This window comes from Aythya ferina (genome assembly GCF_964211825.1).
Source record: "Aythya ferina genome assembly, chromosome: 10".
NCBI classification, from domain to species: Eukaryota; Metazoa; Chordata; class Aves; order Anseriformes; family Anatidae; genus Aythya; species Aythya ferina.
The window spans coordinates 2,215,706-2,230,244 of NC_140306.1; the positions used below are offsets into that span (position 1 = coordinate 2,215,706).

Here is a 14,539-nt window from a genome sequence, read left to right on the forward strand (position 1 = left end):
TAGCATCCTTACATAACAAAAGGTCATCTATTTTGAACATATTATATCATTTGTAGGAAAGAATCTGTTGACTTGTGTTGTCAACTGGAGATTTCAGATCCACAGAGAGCAAAGACTCAGCTGAAATTAGGAGATGAAAGGACTGGTTGTTTCCTAAACTGAAGCTTTGGGCTCTACCCCAGGAGGAACCGACCTTGTCAGATACTTGATTAGAAATCTTCTGGGGACAAAGGACCTTTAAAAATGCTGAAAACATCTCTCCCTAGCCTTCCTTGCCCAATTTTTGCCACTTCTGCAGCAGCTATAAAAACTTGCAAGCTGAACACTTTATATTACCCTAAAGAAGTCTTTTGCAAAATTGATAGGCACAGAGCTTTCACACTAGCCTCTTGCTGATGCTGTACACACAGTGACTGCCCGTGCCCTGTGCCAGCTCTGCAGGAATGGAAGTGCCTTAAAGCATTTGTCTGACTGGTTGGTGTGAACCCTGAAAACTACATGAAGGAGAAAGATGTGTCCTTTTGGATGAGACACTTCTAACTTGCACAGAGCAGTGCTATTCACAGATACCCAAGCCAGTGAGAAAGGATCTGCTCTGGTATCACGGCCACATCTGCACAGTCCTCTCTGATTAAGGCAGCAACTCCAATTTGCCCAGGATCTTCAGCAGCTGCTAGCGATGGATGGAAGAGGCCAGGCAGTCCCGGAGCAGTGTTAGGACAAATACCAGCACACAATCACTTGATCTACTACCCCCTGTTTTTCAAATCATGATACCTCTGCCGTATCGGTTAAGTCACCCGTCAGCAGGTTATGCTGCCCCCAGCCCGAACTGAGCACAACAGATCTGATTCATGGAGCTCACCTCGGCATCTCTCACTGCTGGGCAGAATTCCCAAGAGCAGATAAATATTTCTCAGCAAGTAACACATGCATTTAGAGATAGAATACATCCCGTTGAGATCAGTAAGAGTTTTATCACTGACTTAGTGAAAACAAGATTGAGCCCTTATTTGCAATATGAGTGATGGGTGAAAGCTGCAAAACGCCCAGAGCCCATCATAAAAGTGTTTATCAGTAATTACCTCCAGCCCAGCCCAGAGGAAATCTGACCTCTGGGTGTCTGACTGCAGCACTTGCATCTACCAAGGCATACCTACGGTCTGCTGCTTGGGTCGACCCCATGCTGTGATACAGTATTTGCCCAGAGATTGCAGACTCACAATATTTACCGCAACGTCTTGCTCCATTGTTTAATTAAAATGATTCAGTCCAGGAACCAAATATACCAGCTCTGCAAAGCTGGGGATTGATAAATCTCATCTGTATGTCGTGGGCTCCAGGTGAAAGCCTTTACAGGATAAGTGGCATGCTCATGTGCTGACCTTCTCACAGGGAATTACTTGCTCACTCACATCGTCCCCGCATCGCTGATACAAGATTTGCACCAGACAGATGATGCTGCAGGTATCCCTCAACACACTCTTGTCAGCATGCCCTCTATTTTTCTGTTCAGCAGATGGAAACGTGTGGAATAAGAATGGACGACAGAGGCAGTGCATATGGCAGGCTGCGTGTGACAGCAGCGGTTTTCTTCCCCAGGGACACGGGGCGCAGGCAGGCAGCCGAACTGCTGGACTGCAGATTACAGCTGGAGTCTTTCTTTGGAGCAAAGTACTCATAATTATACTGACCTTTTTTTAAATCTCACATGGTTTTATTAGTTCTGCTGCAGTGAAATAAGGTATGTTGCTTCTTATCTGATAATTTCAGCATTTTAATTTAGGAAATACAAGCATAACTACACTTGCTTTCACTGTTGATTAAACACAGACATCCGAAATATTTCATGCTTCGCCAAGTGAATATTTTTAATTTTTTTTCCCCCAGGAAACAATGCTTAGGATGTCCGATCCTTTTTCTATTACAGGGAGAAAAGATGTCTTAGAGCAAGCATTTAAATGAATGTCAGTTGGAAGAAACACACACTGAGTGCAATTTGAGATAAAACTATCATTGATCCCTTCATGTACAGCCTTTGTGGCAGTGGTTGACATGGCTATTGAAAAGGGACTGCGGTGCCAGAGTTCTTCTAAGAGATAATCCGTCTTCTGAGAGAAGATTTAGGGTAAATGTACCTGTGAAAAACAGTGTATTTCAGCCTACATGATGAATGGCTTATTGTCCTTCCTCCGGAGCCTCGCTTGGGCTGGGGGGTGGAAGCAGCAGGAAAGGAAAGGCATCAGGCAGAGCAGCCTGAATTCTCGGCAGTGTGTCTGCTCAGCCCTTACCTAGCTCATAGGCAGGAGTAGCGAGAGCAATTTTTAGCCTAACAACAACTTTGCTTTGTGCCACAACTCCACTACAAATGTAAATGATTCCAGGCAATTGCATTATTTATCAAATTATTTCTATCACATGTCTTTGCAGCAGTTTATTACCTTTTTAATAATGCTTCCCATGCAATGAGGCAGCGACTGGGATTATTAAAATGATCTCATAAAAGCGGTATTGGCCATTAGGCTATTTCAGGAAAACACAGAGATTTAGAAATGCTCACGGGTCTGAATGCAGAAGCCTGGCTGTGAGGGAGGATTTACTACTCACAGCCCTCCCCGAGCCAGGGACAGCGCTCACCAGTACCTGCCCGTCACTGTGAAGGATGGGCTGCTTCCGAGTACGGTCCACAGCCAATAATTCCTGTGGCCATGGGATGCTCCCGCTGTGTGTGACTACAACCTTTATGTGGCACAAATAAATAACAGTAAGGTTAGAGCTGTCTGCTTGATAGCATTAATCCCCATTACAGTACGCGCTGAGGTCAATGTGGGCTTTGCAGGGCTCCACTCAACACCCTGGATGGCTGCTAGAGCGTGCAGGGAGGTAAGGACAAGAGGACAGCCCTGATCGTGACCCCCCAGCTTCAAGCCACCTGAGATTTCCCACCCTGTATGAACACAGACGAAAACACCGTTATCTCCCTGTGCATGGACGGGACTTTCCAGGCTTGGGCTTCACCCACCTGTGCCCCCGAGAGCGGCTCTGGCTCCAAACATTTCTGCCTAACTGGGAAAGGTGTGAAGCGGATGGTGTCCCTGTTGCCATTACGCCACCATGTCCTGAGGGCTAGGGCCAGCAAAGCACCATGAGCAAGGACAAGTTGGATTCGTGTCTAACCTGGCCATTAGGTTGCATCTGAGTGAACTGCAGGAAGATATTGTCTGCTGGAATGGCATTACAGTGGTTTTTATTTGATCATCCATCTAAACACATAACTGGTATTGACAGCCAGACGACGCAGGCAGCCTTTTACAGATACACAACTTCTTGTCCAGGACCTGTTAGTTTTGATTTAGATAACCACCTACAGCTGCTTCAGTACTTATTTGTCTATAACTACTTGTCTTTTCATGGTTCACGGAAAAGTCTGAGCTAATTTAGAGCCTCAGTCAAAGCCCATTTAATTTAGTACATGTCTTTCTCTTGGTGAAAGCAGGCATTAGATAAGGCCTTACTTATCCATGACAACTGGCAGGTCTCTTAACAGCAAACTCACTATAATTAATTTCCAGGTAAGAACTATATTTGCTCAAAATAAAGTGAGCTAAAATCCTGCTCCACTTAGTTTAATAGGAAAGTTTCCACCACCTTTGCTGGAGCTGTGTCTTACATGGGACTGTAGAGCCTGAGGATGAAGTGGTCATGTGGCACAGGGCTGCAGGACAGCCAGGGCTTCTGTCCTGTGGGTGTTCTTGACCTCTAAGGCAGGATTCTTAAATATATATATATATATTCTGAACAAACACTTGCTGGCAAAGGCCAGGAAAACCACCTTTGCACCGTTTTTACCAGTACATCTGAGTCAGGAAGGACACTAGAAGGTTTCCTGCTACAATCAGGGCAACTGGGAATTAGCAAGAAGCCTGTGATGTACACAGTTTGGGTTCGGTTGGTCTTTGCTGTGCTCTGGGACTACAAGGAATGCACAAAGATTTAAAACAGACCTTTTCAAAAGCCTTTCTTGGTAACAGCTGCTCTTACCTTGCTGCATCACAAATACAGAGTATTATGCTATTTTTTATTGATGTGGATCTTATTGGAGGGATGCAAATTGTGTGTAAACTTGTTTTCATCTTATGCTTTTCATTTACAGGCTTGCTAAGGATGAAGAATTAAAAGTGAGGAGAGTACAAACTAAAATTCTTTCTGATTATTGTAAAAAAAAACCAAAAAACTAAAAAAACTAAAAAACAGTAAATATTTTTCCAGAGATAAAGAAAAATGGAACATATTTTGCTCGAACAAATATTTTTGAGAAAAAAATGGGGCCCTCCTTGACATCCAACAGCATAACTCCACTGAACTCAGGATCAGTCAGTATAAACGAGTGATGGAGCTGGCATCCTAAGTTCTTCCCACAATTTTATTTTTCAGCAAACTGTTTACTTGCACTGACAGAGCAGTCCAAATAAATAATATAGCACCCAGCATATATTAATATCTATCAACACAAAAGCTGTGTTTTGTCATCATCCTCCTTTTTGCCCAGAAATTTTAAAGGCAAGTGTGGAACTGATGAAACCCTGTCCTGAAGGAGTGGGCAGGAGAGAAGCGAGCATTTACAGCTATTAGAGACTTCATGTAAATTGTTCAGAGATGCCTAGGGTCATAATTCAAATATAAAAGTATCCCTGGGTTATCTAAGAAGAACAGTTCTCTACAAAATATCTTTCTTAAGGGATGCTGATAACAGGAAGAAACAAATGAAAACCAAACACAAACACAGCCAGGGACCCCGAAGGAAAAGAGAAAGCTGTTGTGAATTTCAAATAATAGAAACCTTTAGTCTTCTCTCCCTTTACACTGTTTTTTCATTACACACAGAATTAAAATAAATACAGTAAGAAAGACCCTGTCATGAAAATAAATATTTGAAGAAGCAGATCTGAGCAAAGCAAAAGGACGCTCGTTTTTACAGCTTTCATTCCTTAGACATGAAGCAATAATTTGAGCTATCTGGGAAGATTTTCTGAGTCTGGAAGGGTCCAATGGTGCAAAGAGCCAATTTTCCATTGATTTTGGTGGGAAACAAAGACCAATCTTCATGGGAAACTGCCCTTTTAGCACAGCTCTCGCAGTTTATTTTTACAGATCGAGTTGGCCGTGTGTCACAGAACACGAAAGCAGCACTGGGAAGGAAGGGGTGCTCAGGGTCCTGAGCGTGCCCCTTGCACAGCCCAGGCTCTGGTGCTTCAGCAGCCCCACATCTTCTCTTCCTGGCTGGCATGCTCACAGACCACCCCACAGAAGGCTAAAGCATCCATGTGTGCACAGCTGCCCACCCATGGGCATGCAGCTCCCCACCAAGTATTCTCGCACTCAGAAGCGAGGTGAACCTCACATAAAAAAGCAGCAGGTGCTTTGAAGCCGTTCCTGCATTTGCTCTACCTAATGTTCGGTGAAATATTTGCTATGCTCGTTCTTCCACAGCAGTGATTAGAGCCAGAGGCATGGAGATTAAGTGACTTCTCCCAGACGATAAAGAGGGACGGTGCTGATCTGAGGAATCAAATTTGGAAGCGCAGCCTCCAGCCACCTTCGCTAACAACTCCTTCTCCATCAAGGAGAAGCCAGCACCCTCTACCTACAGCAAACGCTTCAGAGGCTTGACAAACATAACCATTAACACAAACTCCACTGAAGCTCATAAAAATTATTCTCTTATGAGAAAAAAAAAAAAATCCGTAAGAGATTTTCTGTGCATCATCTGCTGACACAAACCGTTTCTGGGAGCATTCGTGAGATTAGAGCAGAAGCAGTAAATGCATTCTCAGCTTATTCGCTCCAGCTGATACCATCTGAATACATGCCCAAAGGCATAGTCTTTCAAAGATAACACATCTTTTCCTCTAGTTTCAACAAAAAATGCCCACAGAACAAAGATAAATTACCCACTCCACTTGTAATCGACATTAACATAGATTTGCAAGATCCAAAGACACATTTACGTCACCTAAAAATGGTGTTAAAATAATCATCAAAAACATCACCGAGTCTGGTAGAATGTCTAAAAAGTTCATTAGAAATCCTTTCTTTTTCCCCAGTAGACATATAATTATTTCCTTGGATTTTAAACATGCATTTCTTAAAGCGTAAAATCTGTAAAATCATTATCTTTTAGCTCCTAATTACGAAAATATCCAAGAGAAGAAACATTTGATATATTTTTTTCCTTTCAAGATGCTATAATCATTATTATTATTATCATTTTAAAATTAAAGGACATGTATGAACCATACATGAATTTCAAACTGTGTTTAGGAGGCTAATTACAGGCATTTATTGTTGAAAGGGCTGGCTGCGGCGTGTGCTTGCAACAGAGAGAAATCCGCCTCGCCGCGGGGAGCCAGATCCTGCCTGCGCCCGACACAACAGCTCCGCGGGGGAGAACTCTGACTTTCCTGGAGTGTTTTTACCGAGAGGGAGAAATAATTTGTAGCTGCATGTAGGGTACCTGGAGATGAATTTAATAATCATAAAGATGAAACACCTCGAGCAGGACAAGCAGCAGCTGTTTAACAGCACTCGGCGAATGGCAGTGTAAGCACGGGGCACGTCTCACCGTGCCCCGGGGCTCTGAAGCCTCTGAGAACGGGGCTGCCTGCATGCTTCGCTCTCTCCTCTTTCAACCCCCTACAAGCAAGGCTCTATTTTAAAACAAATTGCCATGCCCCATGGTAAAAGCCTGCTGACTTCTCTAGGTACTCTGGGTCCCACCAACACGGCAAGGTCGGATGTACCACAGCCAGGCTGCGGTCTCCATGCGGTGACAGCCAAGCCGTACGTGTGTCCACGCTGCACCCTCACCACACCAAAGAGAGTCTGCTGGGAGAATGGCAACAGCTTGCTGACAGCACAGAGCAGATAAATGAACGTGCACGTTTTAGGGATCAGCCTAATTACTTTAGACAACATAAAATGGCAGCAAATCTGTGATCTAAATAAATCTCTAACCTTGCTCAGATAACCATTTTGCTAGGAACATTTGCTCAAGAACAGAGGGAGAAGGCAATGCAGCAAGGAACACTGGAGTTGCCAACTTACTATCAGCACTCAAGTCAGACAATTAGGAGGCTGGTAGAGTGAAACAGCTGAACATCTAACCTTTGTGAAAGTATCATTTAGAGGGTTATGTATACAAGCATACAGCAAGTTTCTCCAACTACAGAAGCGATGAGAGTTATTATGGCCCAATATAGAGCAGGAAAGGAAAAAAAGCCTGGTAACTCTCCTCCTGATGACGCCAAGAGCAGTTAGTGACCTACTCCTACAGAAAACTATGCCCAGGCTGTATGGTTTTCACCGACGGACTTCAGAGGAGGCAATGAGCACAGAGCTGCCAGCCGGCTCCGCTCCTTCCCCTTGCTGACACTGTGCCCGCGAGCGCCCAGGAGAGCAGCAAGTGAGCTGGGGCAGACTCTCAAGGTGCTTGTCCCAGAGCTGTCGTTTCAGGCTGACAAAACCACAGTGAGGTGAGCTTGTGCTTCAGCATGCTGGGATCCTACAGACCACACAAAGCTAACATCAGCTTCTGTGGGTGTAGGAATGATCTGTGAACATGAGGCCATCAAGACTCAGAGGGCTTCCTTAGGTGCTCTGACCAGTGAATCAAGTGGTTTCCTGGCTCATTTTAGTTCTCTTTTGCAGAAAAAAATAGTTAAAGTAAGTACATGCCAGTTATTTCAGACATTCCCATGAAGTAGAGCCATCCTCTGCCATTGTCTTTGAAAAGTAAGATGAATGCTGCATTGCCGGCTCAAACTTCAAAAAGCTATTTGTAGGGTGTCATTTTTCATATCGCCTAGGCAGGATGTAATGAAAAACCGACGTGTTATTGATGGTTTGGTTACCTGTCTGCCTTAAAGAAATTGCACAGGTGCTTTATTTTGAAAGAAAAAAGTCTACACAATTAATGCAAAACAATGATAGGAAGCATCCTTTGAGGTTTTATTTTCTGCTGAGGTGTCACCAGACTGCATGTCCAAAAGCCACTGCTAGCAATTCATCTCTCAAGTAATCAGTATAAAAATATTATCATGGTTTGTACTCTGGCACCAGACTGGAAAAGATGTGCTGCCTGTCCTATTGCCATTTTGTTTCTGGCTGTTTAAAGCAATTAGTAACTAATTAGGAAGTTTGAGGCAACAAATAAAAAATGGGAATTCATACAGCTTTTTAAACTCCAGACACGCTGACAGAGTAAGAGAAAAGGCTCTCCTTTCTTGTCTGATTTCACAACTTTTCCTTCTCAAAATGGCATAGCATCGAAATAAACATGTTAAAATTTTTTATTAAAATGACATCCAATCTGACGGCTCTGTAAAGGAACAGCCCTCGTGAGGACATGCTGAGGATGTTAACCCTGGAGAAAACCATGGCTAAGGTCTTTCCTTCTCACAAGAAAAAAGCCTCTGAATGGTTTTAAAGTACAGAAGCCAACAAAGCCATCTAGTCACACACAACGAACATCTCAGCTGTAGTCTCCTGTCTGCTCCTTTCCACCTTCCACTGCCCCATCCCAGTCTCACAAACCCTCATCTTCCCTTCAGAAGTCACGAGGGCACTGAGACTTCTAAAAGTGAGCTTACTCTTCTAGATCATCTCTGACCAGAGATGATATGGTGGAGAGCAGCTATGAAATACCTGGAAAAATCTGGGCCTAAATTGCCTAAATTGTGAAGCACATAAGCACTTCTGCAAATGAACCTTGAGCACTTTCTGGAAACGCAGCTCTCTCCTGACCATTATCTGACAAGGTCCAAGTTTGCTGTGCACGCTTTACAGTTCTTAATGCTGCCGTAACTGAATTCAATGAGTAAATGCCATTATATGCTGCATGTCTGTGCTTTTATTGGTTTTCAACTAAAAAAAAATATAAAAATCTTCCTGCTTTAAGCACTATGGCTTTGTGTGTGCAAGAGTGCGCTCATATATCACAAAGCTTGTCAAGACTGCAAGATAATGGGACCAACTGGGAAAATTTCCATGAAGACAGCGAGCGTGCCTGGAGTATCTAGGTCAGATCCTTCTCTAACAAAGTGCACTATAAGGGTCCCTTTATACAGAAACTTGTTTAATTAAGATAACAGATGTTGCTATTATATGAGTCCTAGTGAGTGCCTGTTTAATTGGACACTTTCATATTCTTTGCTACCAGCACAGAACATCATTTGTTTTTTATGAATTTCTTTCCTTACAATTAAACCGTACAAACAATGCACTGTATATTCATAGAAAAGAAACAGCTCTAATGATATAAGGGCTCTACATGAACAAGAACGGGAGAAGACTAATTTGTTTGGGGGCTTAAAAGTACAATTATTTTTCTGTCCTGGACTGGGTATATGTCTGGTACCACAGTAAATGTGACTTCCAATAGCTTTAGGAGAACATTACAAATGAAAACCATTGTGTACATATTTTAAACATTCATTATTTCAAGGGAAAACACATTAGACTTTGACATGTGCAAGTTCTTACCAAGTGCATGAGATAGCTGACAACAGAACAGGGAGGCACTGGCAACTGTGTGATTGAGCAGGAAACTGATAAATTTCTCCTTGAAATTCTTTCACCTGAATTTCTCCTTTAATTTCACAACTCTAAAGCAGGTTATGGATTCAGCCTTGTGCTCAGACTGTCCATGCCAAACCTGCTGCAGGCCAGGTGTCGGTGTCTCAGGACACTAAACCAACCACATTCAGTGTGCAGCTGGAGCCGGAGGGCACTGCCAGCCCTGCTCACCTCCTTACAGTGATGTCCAAAACCATCACAGAACAAGGCTTCACCAACACAGGACCACTCCTAGTGCCGATATCACTCACTAAACCTGATGACACACTTCACTCCACTGCTGCACCACAGCCTGGCTAACACAGCGGCAGGATGGCCAGGCAGCAGTGCTAACAAACCCCAAGACCGGCAGAAAAGCAGATAAATGAAAGATATCTTGGATTTCCTGCACACAGCCTACACTGCCTGGAGCTGGGAATCAACACAGAATGAGAGCAGCAGGAAGCAATGAGAGACTGAAACGTGATGTCTCCCTCACCTCCTCTTGACCCACACACCACTATGGCTTCATGCTCTGGGAAATGACACGTGCATCTCTGAGAGACTGAAATCTGAAGTGACATCCTCTGTGAAAAATAAATAAATGCAAATCTTACCAAAAGACCTGCATGTAAATTAGAGTAATTTCTTGAATCTCAAAAACAAGTAACTGATGAAACAGGGAAGACTCATGAAGAAAGTCATGCCAACCCTGCAGTACAAACCAGCATCTAACAATCCCTTCCACCTCTACTCCAAGGAAATTATTCCATGCCAATAGCAAAACACATCACTTTGACCAATTCCCTTAGAAATTTTCTTAAGGTACTCTAACAAAAGGACCTTTGTTAGGAAGATACTAAGAGACAGTTCAATCCACGCAGTTGAGTGTGTAAAAGCCCTGGGGTGTCACTACAGATCTCCTTGTCAGCATCAGCCTTAATGCTAAGCCCCACTGGGCTCAGCCCTTGGATGGTGTTTGCCTACGTGGATGAACCTGGAAGTCTGCTGGTAGCAATGTTCTTTTTTTGGCGGCTATGGAAAACCATATGGACATTAAGGAAAATTTAATTGTCTCAAAATTAAGGTTGAATTAACCATTTTCTATTATTTAATTATCATTTCCTGATATATATTTCAAGGTGAATTTCAGTTCTGTTCCAGGATGTTCCTCTAACAGTTTGGAGTGTGGGAGCAGCTGTGACAGAGTCTTATTTTAATTTCAGCTGGCAGAGCTCTGCGTAGCTCTAGGATTTTCCTCTAATCATGCACAGCTCGATTCTCCCTCTAGTACCCAGGAAATCTGAATGAAGGAGTCAGGGACGACAGTGACTTGTGATTTCCACCAGAGTGAGGACGAACTGCTTGTGCTTACAGCTAGCACAGTTCTCTGTGGGAGCCATGCTGTAATTATGAACAAATTGAAAGCTTTCTATGATAAGATCACCTGAAAATAAAGGTTTTAAAACACAAGTCTTAGTAATAAATTTATGTAATGTTGTGGCATTAGGTGTAATTGAATTATTATGAGAGGATTAAGAAAATCCTGCAAGAACAATCTGAGTGCCGTGACTTCCCCTCCCACTCCTGGCAATGAACAGCATATACAGTGTCATACTAGGAAATAATTGTCACAAATGGGAAATTCTGGGCTCTGTAAGATGCTTGATCTGCAGCTGGCATTCAGGAGTTTAAAGGAAAGACTCCCCATTAAGGACTGGCTTTCATTCACACCAGTGTTATGCAGGGGTCATCAATTAATGGAAGATTTTCCAGATTTGTGGGTAGCTGTGGATATCTGTTTTATCTTGGTAAATCTCAGGTGAAATTATCCTCCACCTCTGTAACTCCCACTGACATCTAGGAATGATTCATTTGGTTTCTGAGACAGCTTCTGTGTAAAACATGGACTCGGTTTGTCTTTCACATGGTGTAATAACTGCAGAAGACCATGTCTCTGAGTATAATGTTTGTCTGATCCCTATCCAATGTGTATACAATGCCATAGATGACTATGTATTTTATATTCAAAAACTCACTTGACAATTACTATTGTATTTCACAAAATCAGAGGGATAAGGACATAAGATAATAAGAAGATTAAAATGCCAGTGAGAATTAAGTAGAAACCATACTTTCTGGCTTCTGTAGTCTGTGCCCTCCTTCCTCTCTCTAGTGTTTTTTGCCTGGTTTGAATGCCCTGGTTTCGGGCAGCTGGGCAGTAGTACCCTTCAGCTTGATCTCAGAGGTCTAAGTTCTAAGAGTCATTCTGCTGTAGGTGGTACATGACTCAAACTGAACCTATACAATAGGAATCCAGCTCTCCAGAACATCTCTTCTACTGTTGAGACAGAATAAGGGGATTGGAGGTTAAACTCATCTGGAAATATAAGAGAACCAAATGGCATATGAAAAACATTCTGAAACCTCAGCACTAATCTTTCTGTCTGAAGGAACAGTCTGAAGCAACCCCAAAGATGTAACAGTTTTGCAATAACCAAGGACACTAATTCCACCTTGAGCTCCCAATTCTTGTTGGGAGATGATTTTCAGTCCCATCTGCTACCCCGATGGTGTAGAAGTAGAAGTTACATTGGCAGGCACTGGACTCACCTATTTTACTCTACCAACAGCCACAGCAGCCCTGCAAGGCTGGTTTGTACAGAGTGGCATTAATAGGACCGAAGACCTTCCCCATAGAGCATTACAGCTATTTTGACTGGAAATGTGAAGGAATGTAAGGGAGCACCAGGGACAGAAAATGAACTCTTCCATGTAGAAATAGTCCTTGTTTCTGAAGCATAATTTGCAGTGTATCTGTACCTGTGCTATAGCAGATTCTATATAAAATTTACCTTCTGGAGTCAAGCTACTAACATTATTTTGACTCAGTCAGGCCTCCAAGGCAGGATTTCCATTATTATGGAGATGAACTACCTTTAATGACTGCAATAATATAATTGTACCTCAGGGCAGAATTTCTAATAACACGATTGCACAGTTCTCAAACACTGGTAAGAGATATCTTCAGGGCAGGTTATTCATTAGGGGTGCAGTACACACTAGTAGTTCAGCCTCTAGAGGAGAATATGAAACCTAAAGCAATAAAGCTCTTTTTTTTTTTTTTTTTTTTTTTTTTTTTTTTTTTTTTTTTCTCCATGATAATCTCTGCCCTCTGGGCAAGCATTGAACAACACACTTAGTTTTGCCTCCTGGACAGCCGTAGCCTCCAGAACAGGAGTCCTGGCAGCCCAATCTGATGCACACTATTTCCATCTCCAGAAAGTTGCCCCTAACATTACACGCCATCTGAAAAGTCACAAGAGCCCCAGGACAAATGCCTGAATGATTGTCACCATCAAAGTCAGGCTGTACATCAGAATTCAAAGCAAGGACAAGCGCATTAATGTTACTTTTAACTCCACCTGGAGTTGCAAGGACCATCTATGTTGATTAACCTTCACACAATCAAGTTCAGTTTGGAGAAGGCTCCAGATGTTCAGGTGCCTCTCTGAAACTCAAAGGACTCTGATGCCAGTTAAGCTGGAGATTTCATTTAAGTGGTTTCTCCCACGCCTGTCTCAAAGTTCTCTTTTCTTCCCTAGATGAAGAGATTTCAGCAACAGATTTTCTTGGCATCTTTCTTACTGTATTTCAACAGATTTTTTCAACAGCCGGGAAAGTTCTTGTTTGAAGCCCACACATACGTGTGGGTGTAGGGACGTACTTGGACTGGACTTCAGTCAATGCTGCTGTCCACCAGGGAGGCAGCGAGAAGATAGTGTTTCAGCAAAAAAGAAACCAGAAATTTAACCAGCAAGGTTAAGCAGATGACCAGCCACTTGGCCTCTCTTACCCTTGTGAAGTCAGACAGCACTGATGAACAATGCCGTGATCACAGAAGACAATATAAATCCTTAATTGCACATTTCACACAGTCTCCAGTCACAGATTGTAGGGATGGCATGGTTAATAGAGGCAATGACGAGGATTCAACACCCTTGTCCCCATGGGAGCCACAAACAAGTGCGCATAAGAACTAAATAGGTCCAAGTGCCAAGCCAACGGAGCGGTGTTCATTAAGACATTTTGCCAGATAGGTCCTGCTGGAAGCTCTGGCTGGCAGAAAAACCCCAGGGCTGAAGTAGCAGAGAATTTCACACCTGCTTGGGCACATTTCACGTCTGATTTCCCATCCAGGGCTCGGTGCCCGAGTGGGAGGCTCACGGCTGGGAGAGGTGCGCTGGCAGGCGTGGGACAAAGAGCGTGGCATTTCTACAGTCTGCATTGAGCTCAGCTCTGAGCTACCTTTTTTCTTTTTTTGAAACTTGGTGGAAATTGGTTGAAACATCAGTAGCGCACTGTAATAACCAATTCAGATTTGTTATTTGTGATGACAGGCACAGGCAAACTGAACCACCATAAGGTACAAGTGAACAAGCCCCTTCCCTTGGAAAGCTGGGATCCAGCGTCCTCTGCTGTATTACAGCAGCTGACTTCTAGGAAAGTTTGCAAAAGAAAGAGTAGCACTAGGAAAAAAAATCACTTTCTTGTCAGCATTACATAGCGGTGACAAAGCAAGAAACACAGTTGCTCTCACTTCTTTCCTTTCCTAATCCCTGACTCACATAAATCCCTGCTTCCTCTCCCACTCACTATATTTAAATGAGGAGATTACACTGCAGCATGCCTAGGAGAGCAGCTTCAGAGAAAACAGCAAATGTCAGCTGTGAACTTTGCCAGCAACCTCCAGCATTTAGTACTTTCCCCCTTCCCACAATCTTCACTAGAAGAACAAGTTACTTCAGTTTTAAAAACCAATGTACGTCGATATACTATAGCGTCAGCCTTGCCCAGCTCTGTGCCCTGGCTGCTAAAGGAAGCTCTGCACACCTCATCACCCAACTCCTTTTATCCCAAGAGATGA

At 43.2% G+C, this 14,539-nt stretch overlaps 1 protein-coding gene and 1 long non-coding RNA gene across 4 annotated transcripts in view; one reads left to right on the forward strand and one right to left on the reverse strand.

Annotated features, from left to right (window-relative positions):
* Window positions 1-14,539, reverse strand: part of LOC311441873 (contactin-4) — a 297,643-nt gene that overhangs the window by 39,289 nt on the left and 243,815 nt on the right. The window lies entirely within an intron of this gene.
* LOC311441874 lies at window positions 1,396-2,165 on the forward strand. Its single transcript, XR_014696308.1, has 3 exons — window positions 1,396-1,467; window positions 1,603-1,744; window positions 1,931-2,165. It is a non-coding gene; the product is annotated as an uncharacterized lncRNA (long non-coding RNA).